This window comes from Panthera uncia (genome assembly GCF_023721935.1).
Source record: "Panthera uncia isolate 11264 chromosome B2 unlocalized genomic scaffold, Puncia_PCG_1.0 HiC_scaffold_25, whole genome shotgun sequence".
Classification (NCBI taxonomy): domain Eukaryota; kingdom Metazoa; phylum Chordata; class Mammalia; order Carnivora; family Felidae; genus Panthera; species Panthera uncia.
This window is the reverse complement of record NW_026057581.1, coordinates 12,659,994-12,686,287: the sequence shown is the minus strand read 5'-3', so window position 1 is coordinate 12,686,287 and position 26,294 is coordinate 12,659,994. Positions and strand designations below refer to the sequence as shown.

At 39.8% G+C, this 26,294-nt stretch overlaps 1 long non-coding RNA gene across 1 annotated transcript; it reads right to left on the bottom strand.

The window, feature by feature from the left end:
• Positions 1-507: 507 nt before the first annotated feature.
• Positions 508-24,065, bottom strand: LOC125939545 (uncharacterized). Its single transcript, XR_007463088.1, has 4 exons — positions 23,840-24,065; positions 14,043-14,096; positions 12,805-12,855; positions 508-1,424 (listed from the first exon to the last, which is right to left on the bottom strand). It is a non-coding gene; the product is annotated as an uncharacterized LOC125939545 (long non-coding RNA).
• Between the last annotated feature and the right edge of the window lie 2,229 nt (positions 24,066-26,294).

Sequence of the window (26,294 nt, the reverse complement as noted above, 5' to 3'; positions counted from 1 at the left end):
TTTTTTTTTTTTTTTGGAGAGGTGGCAGAAAATAAATCTGTAGGAAAAAAAAGAAAGTTGGTCTGTAGAAATATTGAGGGGCCTAGGTTTACACAGTTTCATCCACACAGACTTTGTGTTTGTTTCTGTTGGATGTCAAAGAACACAGTCACCTGTGTTCCCTTTATTCTTAATTCAGTGTTTCCTCAATCATGCAGGAAGTATGGAGTGGGGCTCTGCACTGATACGACGCCAAGATGATGGTAACAAATCTAGAAACAGGACTGTGTTTATTCCAAGCTGTTACAAAGACAGACAGATTTCCCTGTTGCCTCCTTTTGTAGACAGGTAGCTTTTTTTCCCCTACCTTAACCTTCCACTGAGGGATACAGCTGCTTCAAAGATTCAGGAGCTGTATGCATCTCAGACCCAGTTCCCCACAGAGTCTCCTTTCTCCATAAATCTTGAAGCTTTTATTTTAGTATTTGACCCCAGCTTCCATGTTTGTTTGTTTTTTAACCACTCTGATTTCGGTTCCCTTTTTTTCTTCTGTTTTCTTCCCCCCCCCCCCCCCTTTAGGATCTCCTTTTTTTGTGAGCCTAACGCACTAAATAATTTTTAAAATATCTATCCAGCATTTAAGTGTTTTACAGCTACAGGGCTTTTCAAAGTACCTGGTCTGCCTTACTACCAGAAACCTATATTCCCCCTTGTCAGTAATTTCTAAGAGAAACGCTAATGTGTAACTTTCATCACATACATTACTCTTCTCTATGTAACTATTACAGCTTCCCACATCTAGGTAAGTGGTTAAGAAAGTCAGTCTACGTTAATTAAAATTCAGAATCACAGAAGTGTTTTTATAAAGAAGTAAGTCTGACTGACAACCATAGGACAGAGTATTTAATCTTGGCTAATAAAGCTATAAGTATGTGTACCAAATACTTTTCACCACAATCACTTTTATACACAATAAAAGTACACTTTATAAAAAGTACAATCACTTTTATACATTATATACTCTACACATAGTGCCTCAAAATAGTTTGTTCCCCTAAGTGAATTGAGGATCACCCCTGAAACTTTTACATTTATTTGGTAAGCAAATTAATGGTTTTAGGCTTCAGACTCAACTTCAAAACATTATACTGAGATGAACCAAATATCTCCTTGAGACTGGAGGATAAAAGTCATAAACTCTCTACGCCTAACTCAGCTTAGATTTAGTTGAGAAGAATTGCAAAAATTTAATTTAGGGAGTTTCATAACTACTAAATTCAATTTCAGATATCCTGCAAAATACTTTAATGCAATTCCAAATTTAATTTCTTACAATTTAACGCTGCGAAAAGAGATTTCCCCCCAAGGTTAGCCCATTCTTTACCTCTCCAGCACTTGCGCATTCCTTGGCTCTTCTGTGAAGTGCAGCCCATGTATCTTCATACCTAAAAAAAGCCAAAAATAATTCTCAATGCAAACCACACATTTAACAAAAATACTATCTGAAGTTGAACCTGGGGGTGCCTGGGTGGCTCAGTCGGTTAAGCATCTGACTTTGGCTCAGTTCATGATCTCACGGTCCGTGAGTTCAAGCCCCGCATCAGGCTCTGTGCTGACAGCTCGGAGCCTAGAGCCTGCTTCAGATTCTGTCTTCGGTCTCCCTCTTTCTCTGCCCCTCCCCTGTTCATTTTCTGTCTCTGTCTCAAAAATAAACATTAAAATAAATAAATAAAGTTGAACCCGGAACTCCTATGGTGCCAAGGAAAAAAAAAGAAAAAAGAAAAAGAAAAAAGCAACTCAAAAAATAATAGGATTTCACAAGGACACAGAAGAAACCTGAAGCGGCTTCCAATGGCCAAACCTGGGACAATCTGAGCAGCAAATTAATAATGGTAGTAACGAGTTATAACTCGAGGAATAAAACAAACTTCCAAGAGTTCACAGTGTTTGTTTTTTTTTTTTAATTTTTTTTTAACGTTTATTTATTTTTGAGACAGGGAGAGACAGAGCATGAACGGGGGAGGGTCAGAGAGAGAGGGAGACACAGAATCTGAAACAGGCTCCAGGCTCTGAGCTGTCAGCACAGAGCCCGACGTGGGGCTCGAACTCACGGACCGTGAGATCATGACCTGAGCGGAAATCGGACGCTCAACCGACTGAGCCACCCAGGCACCCCCACAGTGTTTTATTTTTTTATTTTTATTATTATTTTTTTTTACCCCCACAGTGTTTTAAATAAATAACTGAATAAATGAATGGGGAAGAAGGGGAAAGTACTTCTGTAGTAGAATTCCTATTAATAACTGTAGAAAAAAATGATAAAAATAAAAAAATCACCACTTCCTAAGCACAACAATAACCGTTTCAGGAAAGAATTCTAATGGATGCTAAAATTCGTGGGTGAAATTAGGAAGAGAAACAAAATATTTACATAGTCTCAAGGTATCTCCCCAAAGGACACACATAAATTAAAAGGGGGGAAACAGTGTAACAGTGTAGAAACCATGAAGACACTTCCCTAACCAAGTGATCAAGACTAATGAAACACATAAACATCATGTGCCTACTAATATGATGCTCTGAAAAGGACACAACACTGCCCTCCTGGTATTCTTGCCAAAACACCACTGACTTGAATTTAACCATGAGAAAATAGCACATAAACCCAAACTGAGGGGCATTCTGCAAAATAACAAAAAGTACTCTTCAAGTGTCGAGGTTATGAAAAACAAAGACTCAGGAACTGTGCCAGATTAATGGAGATGAAGGAGATAGAGTGACTAAATACAATTTATGATCTTGGATTGGATTCTGGTCCCCAAATAAGGACATTTGTGGGATAGCTGATGAAATCTGAATGAGGTCTGTCGGTTATAGGGTAGTATCGATTTCCTGGTTTTAATAATGATACTCTTTAATAAATGTACTCAGTTAAGAGTACAACTGGTAAGATCATTAACAATAATCTTCAAATATGCAAAGCAATAACTGACACCACTGAAGGGGGAAATAAACCATTCTCCAATAACAGAGACTTCAATACCTCACTCTCAATAATGGTTAAAATGACCAGACAAAAGATACTTAAGAGAGGACCTGAACACCACAATAAACCAACTAGATATATAAATATATACAGAACATTCTACCCAACAGCAGCAGAATACACATTCTTCTCAAGTGCACATGGGAAATTTTCCAGGATGGATCATTTGCTAAACCACAGATTAACTCTCAATAGATTTTTTAAAGGGGAGTAAATGAGAAATCTCTGAACCTACTGCTCAATTTTGCTGTGAACCTAAAAACTGCTCTAAAAACAGCCCATATATACACACACATATATATATACATACACATACACATATGTATACATATACACATACATATATAAATGTATATATATATATATATATATATACATACACTTTTTTAAAACAAAAAGACACATAGATATCATACAATGTATCTTTTCTGACCACAATGGGATGAGGTTTGAAATCAAAAAGGAACGAAAGGAAAACTGAAAAATTCACAAATTTGTGGAAATTAAAACTTTTAAATAACCAATGGGTCAAAGAAAAAAAAATCATAAATCAGACTGTATTAAGAGATGAATGAAAATAAAACTACAACATACCAAAACTTCAGGACTCAAGAAAAACAGGGCTAAGAGTGAAATTTATAGCTGTAAGTGCTTACATTAAAAAGGAAGGAAGATCTCAAATCAACAGCCTGACTTCACAACTTAAGGAAGTAGAAAAAGAATAAACTGAACCCAAGCTACCAGAAGGAAGAAAAAGTAAACATTAGGGCAGATAAATAAAATAGTGAATAAAAATATTGAGAAAAATAAGTGAAATAAAAAATTGGTTCTTTAGAAAGATTCACAAAATTAAATTTTTAAGTGGACTAGGGAAAAAAAAAGAAGACTCAAAATTAGAAAGAAAAGTGGGAAATTATCAATTTTACAGAAATAAAAAAGGATTATAGGAGAGTACTATGAGTAACTGTATGCCAACAAATTGGATAACCCAGATGTAATGGGCAAATTCCTAGAAACATAAAACCTACCAAGACTGAATCCCAAAGAAACAGAAAATCTGAAAAGACCCATAATTAGTAAGGAAGACTGTATCAGTCACTGAAAATCTCACTCCTGAACAGTCAATAAATCAAAGAAGACATTAAACAGGAAATAAAAATGTATCTTGAAACAAATGAAAATGGAAGTACAACATACTAAAACTTATGGGATACAGTTCTAAGAGGAAAGTTCATAACAAATGCCTACATTAAAAAGAAAGATCTCAAATAAACAACCTAAGTTTCTACACTTTAAGAAACCAGAAAAACGGAAGGGCCCAAAGTTAGCAGAAGGAAGGAAATTATAAAGATGAGAGAAAAAATAAATGAAATAGAGAACAGAAAAACAATAAAAAAGATTAACCAACCTAAGAGTTGATTCTTTGGAATGACAAAATTGACAAAACTTTAGCCTAGACTAACCATGGAAAAATGACAGAGGACCCAAACCCACAAAACTATAAATGAAAGAGGAGACATTAGATTTGACACTACAGAAATACAAAGGATCATAAGAGGGTACTATGAACAACTATACACCAACAAACTGGACAACCGAGAACAAATGGAAAAAGTCTTAGAAACATACAAACTGGGGCACTTGGGTGGCTCAGTCGGTTGGGCATCTGACTTCAGCTCAAGTCATGATCTCACAGTCCGTGAGTTCAAGCCCCGCATCGGGCTCTGTGCTGACAGCTCAGAGCCTAGAGCCTGTTTCAGATTCTGTGTCTCCCTCTCTCTCTTCCCCTCCCCCACTCATGCTCTGTCTCTGTCTCTCTCAAAAATAAACATTTAAAAAAAAAAAAACTTTAAAAAAAGAAACATACAAACTACCATAATGGAATCAGGAAGAAACAGAGAAGTTTGAATAGCAATTACTAGTAAGAAGATTGAATCAATAATCAAAAATCTCCCAATGAAGGAAAAGCCCAGCATGAGATGGCTACACTGGTGAATTTTACTAAACATGAAATGTTTCTTCTTGAAAAGAAGAATCAATGCCAATCCTTTTCAAACTCTTCCAAAAAAATTGAAAAGGAATGCTCCCAAACTCATTTCAGGAGGCTAGCAGTACCCTGAAACCAAAGCCAGAAAAGGACACTATCAGAAAAGAAAACTACAGACCAATATCCCTGATGCATAGATGGATGTAAAAACTCAGTAAAATACCAGCAGGTCGAATTCAGCAGTACATTAAAATAATCATTCACCATGATCAAGTAGGATTTACACCTGGGATAAAAAGATGGTTCAACCTCTACTAACCAATGTGATATACCACATTAATAGAACTGAAAAAATATCATATGATCATCTCGATAGATGCAGAAAAAGCATTTGATAAAATTCAGCATCTGTTCATGATAAAAACTATTAACAAATTATGTATAAAAGGAATGTAACTCAACATAATAAAAGCCATATATAAGCTCACAGCTAACGTCATACTCAGTGATGATAGGCTGTAAGTTTTCCTCTAAGATCAGGAACGAGGGCTCCCACTCTCACCATTCCTATTCAACACAGTACTAGAAGTCCTTGCCAGAACAATCAGGAATGAAACACAAGGCATCAGAATTGGAAAGGAATAAGTAGAATTGTCTCCATTTGTAAATGACATAATTTTATATCTAGAAAATCCTAAAGACTCCACCAAAAAAAACCTGTTAGATCTAACCGACAAACTCAATAAAACTGCAGGATGCAAAATTAACATACAAAAATCAGTAGCGTTTCTATACACTAACAACAAATCATCTGAAAAATAAAATGATCTCATTTACAATAGCATCAGAAACAATAAAATGGTTGGGAATAAACTTAACCATGAAGGGGAAAGATCTCTACTCTGAAAGGTATAAGGTAATGATGTAAGAAATCAAAGATGAAAATAAATGGAAAGGTATCCCATGTTCATAGACTGGGAAAATACTGTTAAAATGTCAATACTACCAAAAGCTATCCATAGATTAATGCAATCCCTATCAAGATTCCAATGACATTTTTTTTTTAAGTAGAAAAAGCAATCCTAAAATTTATATGGAACCATAAAGACCCCAAATAACCAAAGCAACCTAAGAAACAAGAATAAAGAGGCATCACATTTCCCAATTTCAAGATATACTACAGAGCTACAGTAATCAAAACAGTCTGGAACTGGCCTAAAAACAAATAGATCAATGGAGCAGAATAGAAAGTCCAGAAATAACCCCAAGCATACATGGTCAACTAATATTTGACAAGTGAGCTAAGAATACTCAATGGAAAAGACAGTCTCTTCAATAAATGGTCCTAGGAAAATGGGATATTCACATGTAAAATAATGAAACTATACCCCTAACTTATACTCTCACAAAAATTAACTCAAAATGGATTAAAGACTTAAATGTAAGACATGAAACCATGAAACTCCTGGAAGAAAACACAGGTAAGAAGTTCCATGACATGGGTCTTGGCAATGTTTTTTTGGCTATCAAACCTAAAGTACAAGCCACAAAAAGCAGTGGGAATATATCAAAATAAAGAGCTTCTGCAGAGCAAAAGAAATAACAAAGTGAAAAGACAGCCTAAAGGGAAAAAAAAATTTCCAAACCATGCATCTGATAAAAGATTAATATCTAAAATATATAAGGAACACATACAACTCAATACCCAAAAAACCCCAAATAATGTAATTTTTTAAATGTACAAAAGATGTCACTAGACATTTTTCCAGAGATATATGAATGGCTAACAGGTATATGAAAAGATGCTCAACATCACTAATTATTACACAAATCAAAACCACAAGGAACTACCACCTTCCACCTGTTAGAATGGCTATCATCAAAAAGATACAATAAATTCTGGTGAGGACGTTGAGAAAGAGGAACCCTCGGTTGCACCGTTGGAGGGACTGTAAACAGGTATAGCCACTATGGAAAACATAACAAAGGATCCTTAAAAAATTAAAAACAGAAATACCACACGATCCAGTAATCCCACCACTTCTGGGTATTTACCCAAAGGAAACAACACTAACTCAAAAAGATATCCACACCCCCCCCCCCCGTTCATAGTGGCATTATTTACAATAGTGAAAACATGGAAACAGCCTAGGCATCCACTGATGGGTGAGTGATGCATGTATATGTACATATGCGTATATATATATACAGAGTATATACAACGGAATATTATTCAGCCATTAAAAAAACGAGGAAAACCTGCCATTTGTGACAACATGAATGGACTCTGAGGCCGTTATGCTAACCGAAGTGAAATAAATCAGACAAAGACAAATAATTGTGCAATCTCACTTACATGAATAAAAAAAAAAAAAAAAAAAAAATCCGAACCGAAAGAGATCAAGATTTGTGGCTACCAGAGGCAGAGTGGAAGAGGAAGGAATTGGAGAAAGGTGGTCAGAAAGTATAAACTCCTACTACAATGTACTGTACAACATGATGTGTATAGTAATACTAACATATAACACATATGAAAGTTAAGAGTTCTCATCACAGGAAAAATTTTTATTTTTTTGCTTTTCTGTTTTATCTCTATGAGACGATGGATGTTAACTCATTGTTGTGATCATTTCACAATACATGGAAGTCAAACCACTATACTGTACACCTTAATCTTATACAGTGACATATCTAATTATATCTCAATAAAACTGGGAAAAAAATGTTTTAAACCTCCCCAAAAAAGAAAAGCCTGGGTCCTGATGATTTCACTGATGAATTCTGCCCAACATTTAAAAGACACCAAACCATCTGAAACTCTTCCAAAAAACTGAACAGGAGGGAACACTCCCTAATTGTAAGGCCAGCATTATCCTGATACCTAAGCCAGACAAAGACACTACAATAAAACGACATATCCTATATAAACAGTGATGCAAAGTGAATTCAGGAGCATACTGAAAGGATTATATGCCATGACCTATTGGGATTTTTTCCCTAGAATTCAAGAATGGTTCCACATATGGAAACCAATCAATGTAATATGCCACAGTAATAAAATCAAGGGGAATAAATACATAACTTCAACTGATGTTGAAAAAGCATTTGACAAAAGTCAATACACTTTCATGATAAAAACTCAAAAAACACGGAATAAAAGGAAACTATGTAAACATAATAAAACCATATATGAAAAACCCACAGCTATCATCATAGTTGATGGCAAAAGATTGAAAGCTTCTCTTCTAAGACCACAAAAAAGACAAAAATGACTGCTTTTGCTAATTCTATTCAACATAGTACTGGAAGATCTAGCCAGAGCAATTAGGCAAGAAAAAGAAATAAAAGACACCAAATTGGAAGGAGAGAAGTAAAATTATGTTTGCTGATGATATAATCTTAAATGTAGAAAAGCCTAGGGACTCCACAAAAACAAACCCTGTTAGAATAAACAAATTCAGCAAAGTATCAGAATATAAAATCAATGCACAAAGTCAGTTGCGTTTCTATATACTGAAAATGAAAATTCAAAAAAGAAATTTAAAAATTCCATTTATGATAACATTAAAAAATTTAGGATTTAACAAAGATGATCAAAGACTAGTACAATGAAAACTACAAAACACTTCTCAAAGAAATTAAAGAAGTCATAAATTGTTGGAAAGATATCCCAGGTTCATGGACTGGAAGACTAATATCATTAAGATGTTGTCAATAATAACAGAAAGTAATCGATTCATATTTAAGGCCATCTCTATCAAAATCCCAATGACATTTTTTGTAGAAGCAGAAAAAAATCCATCATAAAATTCATTTAGAATGTCAAGGGACCCTGAATAGCCAAAACAACCTTGATAAGAAGAACAAAGTTGGAGGACTCATACTTCCTGATTTCAAAACTTACTATAGGGGTACCTGGGTAGTTCAGTTAGTTAAGCATTTGACTCTTGATTTCAGCTCAGGTCATGATCTCATGGTTCATAGGATCAAGCCCTGCATTAGGCTCTGCACTGACAGCATGGAGCCTGCTTGGGATTCTATCTCTCTCTGTCCCTTCCTCACTCATGCTACCTCTCTCTCTCTCAAATAAACTTAAAAAAAAACTGCAAAGCTACAGCAATCAAAACAGTGTGCCACTGTTATAAAAACAGAAATCTAGACCAGTGAAATAACCCAGAAAGAAACTCTCACATACATGGTCAAATAATTTTCAACAAGCTTTGCAAGACCATGCAATGGGGAAAGGATAGTCTTTTCAACAAATGGAGCTGGGAAAACTGGATATCCACATGTTAAATAATGAAGTTGGGCCCTTACTTAACATCAGGTACAAAAGTAAACGATATGGATCAAAAATCCAAACATAAGTACTAAAACTATAAAAGTCTTAGAAAAAAACATAGGAAAAGCTTCACGACATGGGATTTGGCAATGATATCTTGGAAATGACACCACAGGCACAAAAAACAGAAACTGGACTTCATCAAAATTAAAAGATTTTAGGCATCAAAGAACACAGAGTAAAAAGGCAACCCACAGGATGGGAGAAAATATTTGCAAATCACGTATCTGATGTGAGATTAAGAACCAGACACATACAGAACTCCTAAAACTCAATAACAACAAAAAACTACCCTATCCAAAAATGGGCAAAAGGCTTGAATAGACATGTTTCTAAAGATAACAACCCAATAAGCACATGAAAAGATGCTCACAATCATCAGTCATTAGGGAAATACAAATCAAAACCACAATGACCTACCACTTCACACCAATTAGAATGACTATTGTAAAACAAAACAAAAAAAAAAACAAAACAGAAAATAACAAGTTTTGCTGAAGCTATGGATAAATGGGAGTGCTGTGTGTAGCCGGTGAGAATGTAAAGTCATGTGGCTGCTATCTAAATGGTAGAGTGGCTCTTCAAAAACTTAAAATTGAATGACCACATGATCCGGCAACTGAGTATATACCCAAAAAACCTGAAAGGGTCTTGAAGAGAGATTTGCACACTCCTGTTCACAGCAGCCTTACTCACAATAGCTAAAAGGTGGAAGCAGCCTAAGTGTTCATTAACAGATGGATGGATAAACAAAAAAAATATGGAAAAACAAAAATGGATAATGAAACATTAATCAGCCTTGAAAAGAAAATTCTGACATATGCTTGAGCATGGATAAGTCTTGAAAACAGTAAGCTAAGTGTAATAAGCCAGTCACAAAAAGACAAATACTATATGGGTTCACTTCTATGAGGTACCTAGAGTAGTCAAATTCATAGAAAAAGAAAGTCAAATGACGGTCACCAGAGACAGGGAAGGGGGCAATGGGGAACTGTTTAATGGGCAAAGAGTTTCAGTTTTGCAAGATGGAAAGTTTTGAAGACTGGATGCATAACAATGTGAATGTACTTAACACTATCGAGTTGCACACTTACAAACGGTTCAGATGGTAAATTTTGTTATGTGTATTTTATTAGTTTTTAACAGTTAAAAAATTGTAATACAGAGATCTGCCATTTAAAATGGTCTTTCTGGGGCGCCTGGGTGGCTCAGTCGGTTAAGCGTCCGACTTCAGTTCAGGTCACAATCTCGCGGTCCGCGAGTACAAGCCCCGCGTCAGGCTCTGGGCTGACGGCTCAGAGCCTGGAGCCTGCTTCTGATTCTGTGTCTCCCTCTCTCTCTGCCCCTCCCTCATTCATGCTGTGTCTCTCTCTGTCTCAAAAATAAATAAACGTTAAAAAAATTTAAAAAATAAAAAATAAAAAAAATAAAATGGTCTTTCCTCCACTTCATATTAGTTCCAAAGAGAAAAGACTGTGTTTCAATGCACTGAATGAACACATTAGAGGCATCTTCCTATGCTTGTAAATTTTCGTATTAAGCCCCAAGACGCACACTCCACTCCAAAAACCTACCACACACGTAAGTCTACACTTCTAACATAAATCTTTCAGTGAGGTTCATTCAACTAAATCACTCAATTTAAAAAAAAAAAAAATAGGGATAAATGTAAGCAATACACCACTGATTAATTTTACTACACCTTCTTTCATGTTCACTTATGCTCTTCACTCAACAAAACCAAAGAAGAAGTTAATATCAAGTTAAGCACTTTTGAGAAAAGGAAAAAAACCTCTAGATTTAGCAACCATAAAAAGAAACCCACTAAAGAACCAGAAAAGAGAAAGCAAAATGTAGGCAAAGGGGACTGTGTCATAATAAACGCACATCAGGAGGAGGAGATCTCGCGCTGCACACGTCGTTACCACGTATCTGTCAGAGGACACGTTATTAAGTTCAGAACCGCACATAACATAAACTATATATTTATTTTTGTAACACCTATATTGAAGTAATTCACATACCATAAAATACATCCTTTTAAAGTATATAATTCATGGGCGCCTGGGTGGCTCAGTCTGTTAAAGTATATCAATCAGTAGTTTCTAGCATATTCACGGAGTTGGGCAACTGTCACTACCGTCTAATTCCAAATCATTTCCGTCACCCCAAACAGAAACCCCACTCTCATTAGTAGCCACTACTCATTCCCCTCTCCCCCACCACCAACCCTTGACAACCACTAATCTATCCGTCTCTCTGGATCTGCCTCTTCTGGACATTTTATATACAAATGGAATCATGTAATACATGACTTTTGTGTTGGTTCCTCTTGCTTAACATAATGTTTTTGGGTCTCACCCACGCTGTGGCCTGTATCGGCACTCCACCACTTTCTGTGGCTGAATATACACTTCACCAGTCGATGAACATCCGCGTTGTTTCCACTTTTAGGCTGCTTAGTTCTGCTTTATGAATAACACTGCTGGGTACATTTGTGTACACACTTTTATGCAGACGTGAGTTTTCAATTCTCTTGGTGTGAAATTGCCGGGTCACATGGTTAATTCTATGACTGACTTTTTAAAGAAACTACCCAACCATTCTCCACAGGAGCTGCACCATTTTTTCCACTCCTACCGGCAGTGCAAGGAGTTCTATTTCTCCACATCCTTATCGACACTTGCTAGCGCCTTCCTGATGACGGCCATGCTAGTGGGTGTGAGGTGGTATCTCACTGTGGTCTTGACGAGCATCACAAATGACGCTGAGCGTCTTTTCATGTGACTATTGGCCATTTCTATCTTCTCTGGACACCTATCTACTCAAGTCCTTTGCCTCTCCTTCGTTGGGTTGTTTTTCTATCACTGAGTTATCACAGTTCTTTGTATACTCTAGATTCAAATCCCTCTGATATATGAGTTGCAAATATTTCTCTCACTCTGTGGACTGTTCCACTTTCTTGATGGGTTCTTTGAAGTACAGAGGTTTTTAATTTGTCTAAGTCCAATTTACCCATTTTTTTCTTCTGTTGTTTATGCTTTTGTTGCCATATCTAAGAAAACCATGCCTTTTAATATTAATCTGCATGCCAACAGGAGAGGAGTCGAGAAGAAATGGTGTAAAATTAAAAATCAAAGTAAAAGAAGTATCAAAGACTCAGATTCAAAATCAATGTTCTTACAAAAGAAAAACCAGAAACATAATAAATATACATAATAAAGTATTGATGAGCAAAGATAATAGTGATCAATCTGCTCAAAGTCTGAATGGCCTTTGCACTAATCAATGAAAAGTAAAAACCCTTCAGGGAAATGAACAAGTAAGTAATTTCTAATCACTATGTTTGGGTAAGATTTAGTTGTTTTGCATTTTCTATTTATAAAATTGTAAAATATTTTTAGGCAACAGTCAGAAGCATAATTTTGTTATTTAAATGAAAATACTTACCTGCTAAGTAATTCTAGTCCAGCAGAGTACTTTGGCAAACACGGAACAGTCCTGCCAAAAAAAAAAAACCCCACTTATGTTATTAAAATTCTTTCTGATTTAGGCCGACTAAAAATAAAAACAAAAACAAAAACCTATATGAGAAGTTTGACATTATAATTATGATATGAAATATTTTTAAATCACTGATGACAGTTTACCTAAACTTTTAGAGAAATGTACTGTTTTATTTCACAATTAAAATACTGTAGGGGCACCTGGGTGGCTCAGTCTGTTGAGCATCTGACTTCAGCTCAGGTCACGATCTCAGGGTTCGTGAGTTTGAGCCCCACATCAGGCTCCCTGCTGACAGCAGAGGCTGCTTCAGATCCTCTGTCCCCCTCCCCCGCTCATGCTCACGCTCTCTCTCAAAAATAAACATTTAGGAAAAAAATAAAATAAAATACTGTAATGTACTATCATCCATCACTTTGCCCTACAGATTATTCTTAGCACATAATGCAATGAATACTTTAATAAAATGCTACATGATAAAATTTTTTTTTTTTTAAAAGCTCATAATCTCAGGGCACCTGGGTGGCTCAGCCAGTTAAGTGTCCAACTTTGGCTCAGGTCACGATCTCCCAGTTCACAGGTTCAAGCCCCACGTAGGGCTCTGTGTTGACAGCTCAGGGCCTGGAGCCTGCTTCAGATTCTGGGTCTCCCTCTCTCTCTGCCCCTCCCCTGCTCACACTCTGTCTCTCAAAAATGAATAAGCATTAAAAAATAATTTAAAAAAATAAAAAGCTCAAAATCACTAGGTTGAAAGTGAAATTTGGTCATGCTTCACTTATGTAAAAAAAATGAAAAAGTTGCACAACACTGGTTTTCATACATGTCAAGTGACACAGCTAACGAGGCTCCCTTGCCAAGTATGGTTTCATTATTAATCTGCTTCTCGATAACGCAGGACTTTTACTTTGTGTTCAATATACAGAAATGATTAATTGTGATCAAACAATAAAATAACCACTGCTTGTCCTAGAATAATACAACTACATCTCACCACTTCCTCAACCATTTTACAATTTTATCAGAAAACTTTCCAGTGTTAACAAAATTTATAAATAATCAGATTGCAGTCAAATGTGCTCAACAAATGCAAAATTCATTAAAGTAACAATACTATTACAATTAGAGCCCCAATGTCGCCGTATGAAATTTACATCACAGGAAATTAAATCTTAGCACAGGCTTACCTTGGTTTGCTTTTTACTTTAGCTTCTCTTGACTTGTCACTTAAAGTCTTCAGCCTATAATTCAACAAGTATAAAATATCACATCTTTACAGGTTAAGAGATTTCTTTTCAACCATAAATTTCACAGTTGTTATAATTTGAGGTCAGATAAGCTAATTATTTTTTGGCAAGAATTAAGCACCTCTACAGACAAGTACTTGAGTGTTTACTGTTGTAAGACACCCAAAACAGAGTATCTATAGCAAGCACCTTTATATTTGTTCTTGCCCCAATCCCTTTTTTAGAAACAATCCTGAAGTGTGATCAGACTAGAGAAATGTCACTTAGCTGGCATCATTAGAAAAAGCAGCAGTTCACACAGGTGAATTTGGTAGGTAACAAAGATTATCAAAGCAGCACATTTTATTAAGTAGATACTATAACCGGGCACTTAAAGCTCTTTACCGACATTTTGTGAAATTTTACACATTGATAAAAAGCTTCCTAAAGTATATTACAAACCTTTCTCATGAAAGAGGGCTCGATACACTCTATTTAACATGTTCTGCTAACTCCAGGTCATTTTTATGAATACGATCGATTACGTTTTGTGGCGAAACAGCCATCTCCTCAGACGTTTCCGAGCCAGGAATAGCTCTTCACTTGCCAACGTGAGACCAATCTACGGGGATCTGAGTTTGTTTGGGATCCTGTGTCTGTTTTTTCTAAATTTAAGCGCTCTATCTCCAACACTGGTCATTTGGTTATCTGTGATAACTTCCTGCTTCTGCTGGCTACTTAACTATTGCAGCCTCCTCCCTCCCTATCCACTTTTTTACTTTTTAAAAAAATTTACTTACTTATATTGGGGGGGGGGGGGGGGGAGAGGCAGAGAGAGAGAATCCCAAGCAGGCTCTGTGCTGTCAGCATGGAGCCCAATGCAAGGCTGGAACTCACGAACCCGTGAGATCATGATATCAAGATCATGCTGATATCAAGACACTTAACTGACTGAGCCACTCAGGCTCCCCACTATTTGTTTTAAATTACCGGGCTAGAAAACAGATAATGGGCCAGAAAATGCACAGAATAAATAGGTTCGCCTCTCTACATAATACGCAGACTTTGTACAATTTATTTTTGCCTCATTGGCCCGCTTTCACCTTCTTTTGGCTGTCGGCTCTGTACTATACAATAGAGGTTGCCAAAAAGGGACTACTAAATCATGAGCGACTCTCATATAAAATGCGATATTGCTGTAAATGTTCTTCTTAATGTGCATACTTCAACAAATACTCATTTCTAAATAGAGTGTGAAACACAGACCACAGTACCACCACTAGCCCCTAAAAAGTCTTTGGTAAAACTAGAAATAAGTGGGCCTTCCTCAACGGACTTTACTGCTCTCAGCCAGAAACTGCCCTAACGTACAAGCTGGCTCTCCTACGAATGCCCCAACCCTGTGTAGTTCACCACCACACGTCCGAGTCCTGACACAGGACTAGAGCTTTGTCAATAATGCCCAGCTAAGTACCAGAAAGGGCCTTTATTTTTTTTAAACAAACTGGAATGCCAATTTCATACAAAAAATGTTTATATTACTCTGTTGTTTCTCAAAAAGATAATGAGGAGATGAACTTTCCACATTGTTAAAGAGACTCTGCCATCTCTTTAACTGAAAACTCATTTGTATATATCTCCCCAGATGAGTCTAGGGAGCTGTATGTAAAAAGTCTAAACTGTCCTACAGAAATAATATAAATTTCCAAGCTTACTTTGGCAACCGGTAAATCCGGTTTAGACTAAGATTAAGCAACACCTAGGAAAAGCTTTTCTGACAGTTATGCTCTATCCCCTCCACTCCAAAATTTGAGAAAGGCACTTAGCTGTACATCCCAGGTAGAATTATCCTAGGATGGTGATACACAGCAGGACATTATGCTCACAAGGATTCTGGTATTATTTTTGGGGATTCAGGACAATTGCATACAGTTAGGTGGACAAGGATATTGCAAGGGAACCGTTAAGATCCTTTTTGGACCACTCTTATTATATGGTCCAGCAAATGTGGAGGTTGATATTTCAAAATATTTATTTTTTTAAATTTTTTTAATGTTTATTTATTTGTGAGAGACAGACCATGAGCGGGGGGAGGTAGAGAGAGAGGGAGACACAGAATCCAAAGCAGGCTCCAGGCCCTGAGCTGTCAGCACAGAGCCCAACACGGGTTCAAACCCACGAGCTGTAAGATCATGACCTGAGCTGAAGTGGGACGCTTAACCGACTGAGCCACCCAGGCACTCCTCAAATATTTGTTTCTGATATAAACTTATACTTTCTCAATTATATCAAATTTGGGATGCTCCTCCGCACGCCCCCAAAAAAAACAAAAGCAAAAAACTAGTTTAGAATAAGAAAGAAAGAATGAATGTTACAGGCAGCTGAAAACAAAATCGCTGGGTCAGTAAGGGCTTCTCCGTGTGGCTCCTTAACAACCATCTGCTTTAAAATTGGACCTTAACCAAACGTAATGTGTGGAACTTATTTGATCTGGAGTTGAACAAATCAACTATAAAAAGACATTTCTAAGAACCAGGAAATTTGATTATGGACTGGATAATTGATAATATCAAAGAATCAGTGTTAATTCAGTTAAGTATGACGTTGGCACTGAATGTATGTAATGTCTGTATTTTTTTAATTTAATGTTTATTTATTTTTTAAGAGAGAGAAAGAGCATGAGCGTGGGAGGGGCAGAATCTAAAGGGGGAGAGGGAGACACAGAATCCAAAGCAGGACCCAGGCTCCAAGCTGTCAGTACAGAGCCCAATGCAGGGCTCGAAATCACTTACCACGAGATCATGACCTGAGCCGAAGTCAGACACCCAACAGACTGAGTCACCCAGGCACCCCTGTACTTTTTTTTAGAGATGCAAACTGATGTAGGAGAGATGTAGCAGACAAATCTAAGATTTATTTTGTAACTGTGGGAGAGGCAAAGCAAATGTGGCAATAGTCGACAACTCTTGAATCTGAATAATGGATTTATGGGGTTCACTGTGTTATTCCATTTTTTTATATGTCTGAAATTTTATAAAAACATTTTTGTAATAAACAGTCTTTTAGATACTCATCTTTTCTCATCATGCTGTCTCCACATAAATCATGTGTGCCGAAATTGAGAACAGAAACTGATGGAGAACACAAAGTAGCTCTAAGGAGATGAAAACAGTGAAGAGAGTTGAGAAGAGGAACACATAAAGGGTTACAATGACTATTATTCTTACTTTAAGCTGAGAAAAAATAAGGTCAGGTGAGTTTGTGTGTGTATATGTATACATATGTGTGTGTGTGTGTTTGTGTATAGATATATATAGATATAAATATATTTATCTATTTAGATATAGATATATTTATATCTATATATATCTATACACATATTTTTAAGGTCAGGTATATTTAACAAGTGACAAAAAAAGCAAAACATTCCTTTCTGAAATACATCCTCAAAGCCCAGAATTCAACTAAAGGTAGCTTACTGTTTTTATTGTGCAATGATTCTCCTTAAAGCTTCCCACGGTGATTCTGTGCTGGGAACAACCCACTAATAAAAGCTATTTAATGTCCCACAATGTTATGACACACTAAGAAGGAAATACTGAGCCAGGTGTAATACCCCAGTTTCCTCATATATAAAACGGTAGTATTATATTGACCACAATAATTTGCCACAGGAATTAAATAAAATTCCAAATACGACTTTGGCCGCATTCTGTAAACAGAGCTAACTCAAATGAAAAGTATAAGAAAAATGATCTCCACCAACAAAGGTAAGAAACTAAGTACGTTATTGGGTCAAGGTGAAATAAAGTAGAGATTCCTATAAAAGGCTTCCCCACCATTCCCAAACTTCTTCCTAATCCCACACTATCCCCAGGAAGACATTAGTGCTGCTATGTGGCTATTATCAATTTAGACCTGACAATTGTCTTCTACCAAAAGCAACTAATTTATACACACTTTTGGGTTCAAAGCACCAAACCTCAAATTTACCCTGACACTTTGTTAATTTATTTTTCTTTTTTCTCTTTTTTTAACGTTTATTTATTATTGAGACAGAGAGAGACAGAGCATGAATGGGAGAGGGTCAGAGAGAGAGGGAGACACAGAATCGGAAACAGGCTCCAGGCTCTGAGCGGTCAGCACAGAGCCCGACGCGGGGCTCGAACTCACGGACCGCGAGATCGTGACCTGAGCCGAAGTCGGACGCTTAACCGACTGAGCCACCCAGGGGCCCCTGTTAATTTATTTTTAGATTGTTCTAAAGACTTCACTTGATTTGCGACCAGCACGCTTATTTTTTTTAAGTTTGGCAGAAAAATATTAAAAATGGGGGCCTCTTATTAAGAAATGGAGGTGATTAGCAAAACGGCCCCCAAGACAGGTTTAAAAAGGAGATAAACAGAGTGATATAGGGAACACTACGATGAAGGATGAGCAGAAAATGTGCTTTCTCCAGCTAACTCAGCCTCCCGGGGTGACCTTAATGGCATTCCATTTATTTGCGCTTCAATTTCCTACTTGGCTCACCTCATCAGCTGTCGTGATTGCTGTAAAACACCACAAAAACATATTAATGAGCACATTTTTATCATTAAGGTACAATTCCTTTAACGTTCATGTCTCCATCATTCTGACTTTAAATTCTGCTTGCAAATCCAAATCCAGTCTATTCTATTTTCCCGTTAACGTTTATCATACATTTTTCTCTCAAAAGAAAGAAAGAAAGAAAGAAAGAAAGAAAGAAAGAAAGAAAAGAAAGGAAAAACAAGATCACAGAAACACAGCACGGATCACACTTAAAAGTACACGCGACCCCTAAGCTCTGAAGCCTCAGAGAGTCACACAAAAGCTGCACAAACCCAGGAAAGGGAGAGGGATTTAGACTCTCTCTTCCCTAATTAACCCCAAATCCACCGTGTTCCGACCTGCCTCCTCAGGGTTTCTTAAACTTCCAATTGCTTCTTGGATGTCAGGCCACACCTTACGTCTCAACAAATTCACAACAAATTCACGGTCAACTGCTTCTCTCTCAGAACTATTCTAAAATCCTTTTTGTTTGTAAATGACATCATTCACCTAAGACCCTTCAAAGCCACCACCCTCCATATTCCTCCACCCTTTTCACTTCCTCTATGTCCCAGTTTACACGTCCACCGGGGGCCTGTCACGTCCACTGGGGCCTGTCACATCCCCTTGCTTGTTAAATTCCTACCAGCATGGACTTATCATCTCTCCCCCGGCCCACGGCTACAGCCTCCCAAGTAATCTCCCCGCTCCACATCTCCAGCCCTCTCCCATCGCACCGCGTCTCAAATTTCTTCCAGAAATACGGGCAGACTCCTACTACCTCCTCCCAAAAACCTTCAAATGGCTCGGTCGGTGTAAAAAATATGCGAGGGCCACCCTGTACAACGTAGCAACCGACTCATCCCCGAGCCCCTTCGCCTGCTTTACTGTTCAAGACCTCTTAGGACCTTCTAAGTATTCTGCCTCCCGTTAGAGGCAGAACAGAATGAGCCCAGGGACGTTATTTGCTGCCTGCCATGTTCTGTTGCTACCTCCCTGGCTTCCAGAATGGCGCCGGTCACAGAGTTAAGTGCTCAGTGAGGATTTGATAAATGAGTGAATTGAGCAGAGCACTTGAAGAGCCTCGGTTAGTCACTAACCTTCCCTCCCAGCTTCCTCTCCCACAAGTGCTTCCGTCTTGGAAATGCCCTCACCCTCACCGTAAGCCAGTACAATCCTTCCTCATTCTTCAAGGCCCAGTCGAGGAGCCACTTTCTCTTTGAAGCCTTCTGTAAATGCGTCTGAATTAATGACTCTTTTCCTCTGGGCTCACGCATGTATCACTTGTATCTTTTGCTTTTCTTTAAGATTTTATTTTTAAGTGAGCTCCACACCCAACGCGGGACTCGAAGCTGCAACCCCGAGATCGAGCGCTGCACGCTCCACCGCCAGCCAGGCGCCCCAGATGTGCATCTTTAATGCTCAGTTCCTTCTGCTCCCACGACACCGCCCCAGTCTACAGCATCCAGAGCGCAGAGACTGTTTCAGTCGCCTTTGTGGCCCCAGGATCTAGCCCAAGATACGGACACTAATTAGTAAAGACAGTTGAGCGTGTAGCCTCTTAAATCTTTTTTTTTTTTTAATGAAATGAAAAAAGCTGCCATGACAAAAGGACACTTTTTGAGCGCATCACCTACCGTCCGACACTTAGTAGGAACTCACTAGTTATTAAGTCAGGTTGAATATTGAGATTTTTTTTATCCTGCTTATTTAAAAGGTGAGTAGTCCTGGAAGAGTCAAAATTTTAGGCAAAATCTCACCATTTTACGACACTGAGTTAGATTATTAGATCCTCTCCTTTGAGCAGGTTTTGATACCACAGGAGGGAAGCAGAGAAATAAGGCTGCGGGGCAGTGGGGGCCTCTGAGGGGGGAAACAGTACAAGGTTTCTATCCCTACTCACAAGAACCCAGAGCATCACAAACCGGAAACGCCAGGCGGTGACAGGTGGCTGTAAACCATCAGTATATCTGATTTTCAGTACCTGGAGGGTTCTGTGCACCCGATTACTTCAGTCCTGAGGCTTCTAGTCCTAACAGCTCAAAAGGTAAAACTCAAAGACCAGAGTGGATCTGAAGTGTGTGCTTCCATGTATCATCCAAAAGTTTCCCTCAGAGCTCAAGCCAATCCTTAAAAAGTGGATGTTCTATGTGAACTCTCCAAAAGGCTCTAAGAGCTCTAAGTGAAATCAAATTAAGACTCACTTAGGTGAGGGGAAGAGGGTGAGACCCAGAACCAATTCCCTCACTCCCGAGGCCCTTGGGGTCAGCCGGCCATCTGCTTAAGTCAGAATGAACATGATATAATTTCCGAGTTTATCTCAATGTTGATATAACTGTAACTTACAAAAATTTATAAAAAAAGACCCCAAGTCCACAGACAACCCAGTGACCCAGCAGGCCATCAGCATCTCTGGCCACTATGCCTTCATTAGAAAAAGTTGCATTTTTCAAAGTGTGGATGGCAGGTAGAAATTCACTGTGTTCCTCAGGTGTGCTTTATCACTAATGGGACATTCCCTGGTGAGACTGATAAAGATAATCCTATTTCACTTAAAAAAAAAAAAGTTAATTTGCCTACATTTAAGGTCTAGTTTCATGAATTCTCACAAGGTGAAAATGAACAGAAAAGCCCTGAGAGGGTACCACTCTGGGTGACCGTAAGGAGCAACACTGGAAACACTGAAGGAACTAGAAACAGTCCGGCCTTCCTTCTGATTCCCTCGGGCAACCCAACACGGGAAATTTCCAATCATTTTAGAAGCCAGCTGCTTTGGTTTCTACAGGCATTAACGCCAAGTGTTCTAAAGGTGTGCCGGGCACAATTTGATCTTTTGGGGGAGGTGAGGGCCATGTCCCTTTCACCTCTGGATCCCTCAGTGCCTTTGTGCAATATACACGTGGGCTGTGTTTAATTTCATCTTTCCTCGTCAAGGTGAAATATTCAATGACGTCAAATAGGCTGATCTCAAGCTGAATATAGAAGAGTTTACTAAGATGAATTAAGAGGAGTCTTTCTTGGCAAGGGTCGCATAGGAAATTTGTGAACCTGACAAAAATGAACATCAGAGTTCTGAGCTGACAGTCAGCTGGAAAACAGACATCACCTGGAGAGGAGTTATTTCCCTGCCAGGTGGCAGGCTGAATGGCACACACTGATCGTCTAGAGGTTTGTCAGCTGAGAGGAACCTGCACAGAAGAAGTCGACCAGGTGCCTAAATGGAATGAAAGCTCTCTCAGGGTGTCTAAATCCCAAAGTGGCCCCAGCCTATGACGTTGTCAAGTAGTAAAGTCAGTTTCCAAGGGGTTCTAACCAGATCCCCCCAACCCTCTTCCTAACCTAAACTCTAAACTCAGGTTATCCAGATCTCCCAGGATGGTTTGGATCCAGAGTCCAGATTTCTAGGTTTAACCTCTTTAAAAAAAAATTTTTTTTAACATTTAATTATTTGGGGGGGGGGGGGGGGAAGCAGGAGAGGGCCAGAAAGAAGACAGAGGATCCGAAGCAGGCTCTGCAAAGTGAGCACAGAGCCTGACGCAGGGCTCGAAATCTCAAACCACGAGATCGTGACTTGAGCCGAGGTCAAAAGTCCGACGCTTAACCAACTGAGCCACCCAGGTGCCCCTGTACGTTTAACCTTCTTAAGCAAAGGTCATGAGTATGAATGGGTTCTGAGGCATCCGTACAACCTAGACAGTTACAGTAACTGCCAGAAGACGGACGGTTATGTCATCAAAGAATGTGGAAGTAATGATAACAGGGGCATACCAGATGGGTTTATCTATGACCATTCTCATGCTACAGGCAGACTATTCCAGTATCCTACCGAAATTCTTCAATAATTTACACTCAGAAATTACTCTTTCAATTTAAATGAGAAAAAAAAATTGCAAGCATGCAAATACACCATAAACGAATGACTCCCATAGCATCTATAATATTCTTAAGAACTCCAAACCATAACTATCAAAAATGATTTACTTGTGGTCAGTGCTCATGTATATACCAGTTTGTTACCACTCAGCACCCAAAAGGCAATGTAAACACTTTTGTCCCATTAGATAAAATCTTAGCCAGCATCTTGCTCATTGGAAACTTAAAACCAGATGATTGAGATGTCCTCATTCAGAAAATTCTCCAAAGGATCTGTAAGCTAAAGGTAACAGATTCTTTATAAAAGTAACACCTTTCCTAAAGAAAAAATCAAAATGAATTAGGCCCTACCTAGTAACCACAAATGCCATAGGGCTTCCTGTCCCACAGGCCGCGTTTTACACGTTAATTCATTAATCTGCCCAACCCTGTAAGGACCATCTTTATCGCCACTGTACAGTTGTGGAAACCGAGGCATGACAACCCAAGGAACTTGCAAAAATACAGTGGCTTAGTGGGAGAGAGGAGATCCCTACCAGTCTGGCGCTAGAGTCTATGCCTGTGCTTCCGGGACTTCACTGCACACTGCAATCACCGGAGGATCTTTAAAACCCCATCTCCTGCCTGATTAAACCGGTATGGGAGGCAACCTGGGATCAAGATTGTAAAAGGTTCCCAGGTGAGTCTAAGCAAAGTTTGGGAACCGCTTGGTCTGCGCTAGCTGTATTAACAGTGTCGCTGTAGTGCTGCTGCTTCTCTTGCCCAAGAGTTTCTTCACCAAGGCGCCGAACTCGGGGCAAAAGCAGCGAGGGAAAACAAAAGGAAAAGAGGCGGCAGGCGAGGCCTGCGGGGTTCCGCGAGCGGGCCGCTCGAGAAAGCAGACTGGGAGTCCGCGACCTTCGCCCTGAGAAGGGGGCGGAGGGCCCAGCTCCCCGCGCGGCCGCAGGAGCCCGAGGCCCGAGCGGGCAGGTGCGTCCCAGGCTCCGGAGACCGAAGGGACGCGAGCCCAGTCCCACGGGCGGCGGAAGCGGGGGGCGCGCCGCCCGACACGTGACTCCCCTCCCGCGGCCGCCCAAACGCCGGGACGGGGCCCGGCCGTCCTCCGCGCGCTCCGCGGAGCCGGCTTGCTGGGACCTAAGTTACTTAGCGCCGCCGGACCGACGCCGGAAAGTTCGTGACTCTGCTCGGCGGGGCGGGGACGGGAAGTGCGGGATGGGAACCGAGCGCACTGGGTGCGCGGAGGGGAAGGAGGCGGCGTCCGGGGCCCCGGCCCGGCCCGGCCCCCGGCTCCTTTTCGTCTCCCGCCGTATACCCACCCGGAGGTGAAATCCTGCTGCACGCTCAGCAGCCGCTCGCGCAGTGTCTCCAGCATCGCCGCCGCCGTGTCTCCCTCCCTCGGGCTTCAGGCCGCCGCCTCTGCTTCCACCCAGGGTCCGCCCGGCCGTCCCCACACCTGTCACCCGCGCGCCCCGCACACTCGCGCCCGGCCCCGCCCCCGACTCGGTCGGCGCGCGGCGCCGCAGCCCCTTCCGCGTTCCCGCCCCCCTCTCGCGCACTCCCGCCCTGCCCCCGCCGCGCCCAGGCCCGCGCAGCCGCAGTGGGCCGCGCCGGCCTCGGGCTGCGGAAAGGGGGCGGGCCTTCCCTCGCAGCTGAGCGAAAGATGTCTTTTTGCAGCCCGAGCCGGGCCCTGTCGTTTTTTTCTCTAAAACACAGGTGGCATCGTGAAAGAATGTTTTCAGTTGAGGGCATCTTTGAGAGCAGCGTTGGTTTTTACGACTTGGGAGAGAATTGGATAAATTTCTTGCACAGAGGGCACATCCCTGAAGCAAACCTTCACCGCCTGTGTCCGGGAACTGACCCCAGGGACTTTGCCCTTGGATGAGAGAATTAACCATTCTAAGCCTTGGTTTCTTCATTCATAAAATGGGAAGGATAATCAACTGTTTCCACATCACCACTTTTCCACTTCAACCTCCATGAGGCTTTTGTGCCCTTCACACCAAAGGAGGTCGCCTTTGTCAGGTCACCGGTGAGCTCCATGTTGTCAATGCCATTTATCACGAACCTGCCCTGATTTTTTTTCTCGACCTTTCAGTGACCCTCAAAGCAATACCTTATACCATTTTTAAGACACATTCTTCTCTTGCCTTCAGGGACATCATACTTCTATTCTCCCTTCCTGTCCAGTCTTATTTCAACAGTTGCTCCCAAGTCTCCATCACCAGCCTCCTGCTCTTCTCCATGTGCGCTCTACCATGCTGGAAATTCTATCAAGGCAGTGATGGACGCCCAATTCTCTATCTTCAGCCCTGTCCCCCCTCCTGCTCCTTCAATTCATACCAGTTGCTTACTTAACATGTATCGGGTAGGCATTTCAAACCCAACATACCCCAAATTGAAAATGTGATTGCATATTCACGTCCTAACTTGCTCGTCCTCCAGTCTTTCCCATTTCAGTAAATGGCACCACCAAATTGCTCAAATTAAGCCACCTGAAATCAGCCATTTCCTCACTTCCTCATCCCCCATATTAACTCATCAGGTCCAATCCAATCCACTCTATTTCTTTTCTTATATATAATTTTTTTTTATTTATTATTTTTGAGAGAGAGAGAGAGAGAGAGAGAGAATCCCAAGCAGGCTCTGTACTGTCAGCGCAGAGCCCGATGCAGGGCTTGAACTCACGAACTGTGAGATTATGCCCTGAGATGAAACCACGAATTGGATGCCCAATCAACTGAGCCACCCAGGTGTCCCCACTCTATTTCTAAAATATTCCTGGAACCTGCTCCCCTTTCTCCATCTTCAGTATAGTTACCCTAGTCCAAGGCACTGTCAACTTTTACTAGGAACACTGACAGGTCCCCTGATGCTACTCTTTTGCCATCTACACCCTTGTAGTCCATCCTTGACATGACAGCCAAAGAGGATTATCTAAAAGCAATCAGATCAGGTTGCTCTCCTGCTTTAAAGCCTCCAGTTGCTTCCTGTGCCCTCAGAATAAAATTACAAAGTCCTAAAATTTGAACCCTTCCTGATATTCTATCCAAGGCAAGCACAGTTGACCCTCGAATAACACAAGTTTGCACTGTGTGGGTCCACTAATATGCAGATTTTTTTCAATAAATACAGTGGAAATTTTTTGGGAGATTTGTGACGATTTGAAAAAGCTTGAAGATGAGCTGCATAGCCTAGAAATACAAAAAAAAAAAAGTAAAAAAAAATTAGGTATCATTGTAAGAATACAGTATATAATACATATACGAAATATGTGCTAATCTATTTATTTTATATAGATAAGGCTTCTGGCTAATAGTAGGCTATTAGTAGTTAAGTTTTGGGTTTTCAGGAAATCTAAAGTTACATGTGAATTTTTGACTGGGAGGGGATCTGTGCCCCTAACCCCTTTTTCAAGGGTCAACTGTACTACCCGCCTATCATGACCTTGACATTTAAGCCACAGTAGCCTTGTGTGTGTGTTCCTTGAAAAGTCCAGGTTCAGTTCCACCTTGAGGCCTTTTCAGAAGCTTTTCTCCAGCATGTTGCATTGCTGGCTTCTTCTTGGCATTCAGATCTCAGCTTAAATATCATCCCTTTAAATAGGTCTCCCCAGATAATTCAACTTACCTATGTAATCACTTCCTATACACAGCCTGCTTCTCAACTTAATACACATCACTATCTGACAATTTATCTACTATTTGTTTAATTAAGAAAAAGTTCTTTACTACTTTTTTTTTTTTACACCATTTATTTTCAATTCAGGACTGG